At 46.8% G+C, this 5,140-nt stretch overlaps 1 non-coding gene across 1 annotated transcript; it reads left to right on the forward strand.

Annotated features, from left to right (window-relative positions):
- Positions 1–482: 482 nt before the first annotated feature.
- Trnad-guc (transfer RNA aspartic acid (anticodon GUC)) lies at positions 483–556 on the forward strand. Its single transcript has one exon. It is a non-coding gene; the product is annotated as a tRNA-Asp (tRNA).
- The last annotated feature ends 4,584 nt before the right edge of the window (positions 557–5,140 follow it).

Genomic DNA, 5,140 nt, shown 5'->3' on the forward strand with positions numbered 1-5,140 from the left:
TCCCACCTGATACGGATCCCATGCCACACAGCAATACTTCAGAATAGGGCGAACAAGTGCAGTGTAAGCAGTCTCTTTAGTAGACCTATTGCACTTTCTAAGTGTTCTGCCAATGAATCGCAGTTTTTGGTATGCTCTGTCCACAACATTACCTACGTGATCGTTCCAATTTAGATTATTTGTAATTGTAATCCCTATGTAACAAGTATTTAGTTCAATTTACAGCCTTCAGATTTGTGTGACTTATCGCGTAATCGAAATTTAGCGGATTTCTTTTAGTACTCATGTGAATAACTTCACACTTTTCTTTATTCAGGGTCAATTGCCACTTTTCCCACCACACAGATATCTTATCTAAATCATTTTGCAATTCATTTTGGTTACCTGATGACTTTACAAGACGGTGAATGACAGCATCATCTGCAAATAATCAAAGACGGCTACTCGGATTGTTTCCTATGTCGTTAATATACTCGTAGTCCGGCCCCGGTAGCTCAGTGGTCAGGGTGACGGAATGTCAATCCTAAGGTCCCGGGTTCGATTCCCGGCTGGGTCGGAGATTTTCTCCGCTCAGGGACTGGGTGTTGTGTTGACCTAATCATCATCATTTCATCCCCATCGACGGGCAGGTCGCCGAAGTGGCGTCAAATCGAAAGACCTGCACCAGGCGAACGGTCTACCCGATGGGAGGCCTTAGCCACACGACATTTCAATATACTCGTAGACCAGGAACAATAGAGGGCCAGTAACACTTCCTTGGGGAACGCCGGACATTACTTCTGTTTTACTCGATGACTTTCCGTCTATTACTACGAACTGTGACCTTTCTGACAGGAAAATCACGAATCCAGTCGCACAACTGAGGCGATATTCCATAGGCACACTGTTTGGTTAGAAGACGATTGTGAGGAACGGTGTCGAAAGCCTTCTGAAAATCTAAAAATATGGAGTCAATTTGACATCCCCTGTCGATAGCACTCATTACTTCGTGAGTATAAAGAGCTAGTTGTGTTCCGCAAGAACGATATTTTCTGAATCCGTGCTATGTGTCAGTAAATCGTTTTTTTCGAGGTACTTCATAATGTTCGAATATATATTCCAAAACCCTACTGCAAATCGACGTTAGTGATATGGGTCTGTAATTCAACGTATTAGTCCTATTTCCCTTTTTGGGTATTGGAGTGACTTGAGCAACTTCCCAGTCTTTAGGTACGGAACTTTCTGTGAGCGAACGATTGTATATAATTGCTAAATATGGAGCTATTGCATCTGCATACTCTGAAAGGGACTGGTATACCATCTGGACCGGAAGCCTTGCCTTTATTAAGCGATTTAAGCTCCTTTGCTACACCGAGGATATCTACTTCTATGTTTCTAATCTTGGCCGTTGTTATTGATTGGAATCCGGGAATATTTACTTCGTTTTCTTTGGTGAAGGAGTTTCGGAAAACCGTGTTTAATAGCTACGGTCATCAGTGACCTCACCGTAGTTATCGCGCAGTAAAGGTATTGATTGCGTCTTGTCACTGGTGTGCTTTATGTATGACCAGAATCTCTTTGGGTTTTCTGCCAGATTCCGAGACAGAGTTTCGTTGTGGAAATTATTAAAAGCATCTCGGATTGAAGCACGCGGTATATTTCGAACTTCTGCAAAACTATGCCAATCTTGGGGATTTTGCTTTTTTTTAAATTTGGCATGCTTTTTCGTTGCTTCTGCAGCAGCGATCTGACCCGTTTTGTGTACCATGGGGGATCAGTACCATCACTTATGTGCTATGTATCTCTCAATTGCGGTCGACACTATCTCTCTGAAATCATCCCACATCTTTTCTACGCTTACGTGATCAGGTAAGGCTAGCCAATGAGCTGTTCAGTTCAGATGCACACGCCGTTCGAACTCTTAAGGAAATCAGCAAAATGCTACAAGTAATGAGAATAATGGGCGGGGTATTATGTCAGTAGTGTGTCCGTAAGTTAAGAATTTGGATTTGATGGGCGGTGTGGTAGGGATGGTGCATGGAGTTACAGTGACCACTATGTCCTGGCGGCTTAGTAGTCAGAGCACCTGCATAGTGCACAGGAGATGCGGTTTCGAATCCCAGTCTGGCACAAATTTTCAACTTCCTTATTGATCTGTATCACTGCCCAATAACAGCCAAATCTCATTAATTCATTTGTGTCTTAAATCTGCTGCTGACTGTTGGCTTGGATATATACCGCATAACTACACTCCTGGAAATGGAAAAAAGAACACATTGACACCGGTGTGTCAGACCCACCATACTTGCTCCGGACACTGCGAGAGGGCTGTACAAGCAATGATCACACGCACGGCACAGCGGACACACCAGGAACCGCGGTGTTGGCCGTCGAATGGCGCTAGCTGCGCAGCATTTGTGCACCGCCGCCGTCAGTGTCAGCCAGTTTGCCGTGGCATACGGAGCTCCATCGCAGTCTTTAACACTGGTAGCATGCCGCATACAGCGTGGACGTGAACCGTATGTGCAGTTGACGGACTTTGAGCGAGGGCGTATAGTGGGCATGCGGGAGGCCGGGTGGACGTACCGCCGAATTGCTCAACACGTGGGGCGTGAGGTCTCCACAGTACATCGATGTTGTCGCCAGTGGTCGGCGGAAGGTGCACGTGCCCGTCGACCTGGGACCGGACCGCAGCGACGCACGGATGCACGCCAAGACCGTAGGATCCTACGCATTGCCGTAGGGGACCGCACCGCCACTTCCCAGCAAATTAGGGACACTGTTGCTCCTGGGGTATCGGCGAGGACCATTCGCAACCGTCTCCATGAAGCTGGGCTACGGTCCCGCACACCGTTAGGCCGTCTTCCGCTCACGCCCCAACATCGTGCAGCCCGCCTCCAGTGGTGTCGCGACAGGCGTGAATGGAGGGACGAATGGAGACGTGTCGTCTTCAGCGATAAGAGTCGCTTCTGCCTTGGTGCCAATGATGGTCGTATGCGTGTTTGGCGCCGTGCAGGTGAGCGCCACAATCAGGACTGCATACGACCGAGGCACACAGGGCCAACACCCGGCATCATGGTGTGGGGAGCGATCTCCTACAGTGGCCGTACACCACTGGTGATCGTCGAGGGGACACTGAATAGTGCACGGTACATCCAAACCGTCATCGAACCCATCGTTCTACCATTCCTAGACCGGCAAGGGAACTTGCTGTTCCAACAGGACAATGCACGTCCGCATGTATCCCGTGCCACCCAACGTGCTCTAGAAGGTGTAAGTCAACTACCCTGGCCAGCAAGATCTCCGGATCTGTCCCCCATTGAGAATGTTTGGGACTGGATGAAGCGTCGTCTCACGCGGTCTGCACGTCCAGCACGAACGCTGGTCCAACTGAGGCGCCAGGTGGAAATGGCATGGCAAGCCGTTCCACAGGACTACATCCAGCACCTCTACGATCGTCTCCATGGGAGAATAGCAGCCTGCATTGCTGCGAAAGGTGGATATACACTGTACTAGTGCCGACATTGTGCATGGTCTGTTGCCTGTGTCTATGTGCCTGTGGTTCTGTCAGTGTGATCATGTGATGTATCTGACCCCAGGAATGTGTCAATAAAGTTTCCCCTTCCTGGGACAATGAATTCACGGTGTTCTTATTTCAATTTCCAGGAGTGTATTTCAGTTGTTATGCTGTGTCCGTGTTCAATATATCACTCTGTTCGTCAATTTCAGTGCCAAATACTTCACACTGAATACGTTTTGACTAATTACTGATTAGGGCCACCTGCATCTTCATTGCAATTTGGTAGAATGCGTAGAAGAGTGTGGGGATCACCAGACAGCTATGCGCGTCTCAAGAATCCAGTCCCATGGGTTTGTACTTGAGGGTGCTACATCTAAGAATGCCAGACGCCACTGATCGCTATCGAGAGCAATTTGAGGACAGCACAATATCTGCTCATGATAGTCCATCATACTGACAGGCCCTGCAGACAACATTTCGGCAGTGGGTTCTTTTTCGAAGACAATAATGCATGAACACTTTGAGGCAACATTATGAACACTTTCCTCCAGGGATCAGGACCCAACTGACTGGAATGGACAGCAGCATCTGCTGACATGAAGCCGATCGAACGTGCTTGGCACGAGTTGAAACGTATGTGCGTCATTGCTGTAACGACTCTTCACTCACTAGACTGGCTCTGAGATCCGCCATCGAAGACTGGGTCTAACTTGAACAGCGATGTGTCGATGACGTTGCAGACAAAATGCCAATGAGGACTCAAGCGTGTCACAGTGCAAGAGGGTGAAGCAACATAGCATCCAACGTTTCCCAGCAGCAGATTTCACAGATGCGTAAAGAAGTGCGTTATCGATCGGGAGGCTGTATGTTGCTTATTGTTTTGTTTTCATATGTTATCATAATGCAATGAATTTTTTTTTGTTTTAGTTTCGTAAGGCTTATTCATTCATTCCTTGTTCCCCTTGAACCTAACCCAAATATGTTCACAGATGTGCAGGTGGTGCAAATCTTCTTTCAGTAGCTTATTTCCACTTCACTGTGTGGATGAAGGGTATTTCACTCCAAGAACTTTCTTATCATTGCACTGTAAACTTCTGTTGTTTCTGAGAAAATTAGTCACATAGATTTATCGGTTGTTCATCAGTGATGGGCGTCGCTACTTAAAGGAAATACTTGATCTCTGAAATATTTTTACTCTCTGTGAAGTCCTAAACGTCGACTACCGCAGGGATGAACATCATGGGTCGCTTTAAACAATTTATGAAAACACAGGAAGAACAAATGGTTCAAATGGCTCTGAGCACTATGGGACTTTCTAACATTCTGCGTGGTGTCTGTTTGTTCTAAGTCGTGTCTCCCTACCACTTTCGCGCAACGACGCTCTGAGCGTGTTTTTTAGGGAATTGACTAGTTTGAACCTGGGACCTGTTGCTGGTAAGGAGACGCCAGACCACACATGACGTGTAGAGTTCAGAAGAGTTCAGTGAGACTAGCGATGATATAATCAAATACTTAATGATTTCAGCGTCAGCTCCACTGCACTCCCTGTAAAAGAATCTTAATACTAACTAAATTTAGTAGAAGGGGTTCAAGGCTTTCCTATTTTTAGTTAGCTGATAAAATAACGTCGAAAAAGCAGAT

This window comes from Schistocerca nitens, chromosome 8, assembly GCF_023898315.1.
Source record: "Schistocerca nitens isolate TAMUIC-IGC-003100 chromosome 8, iqSchNite1.1, whole genome shotgun sequence".
NCBI classification, from domain to species: Eukaryota; Metazoa; Arthropoda; class Insecta; order Orthoptera; family Acrididae; genus Schistocerca; species Schistocerca nitens.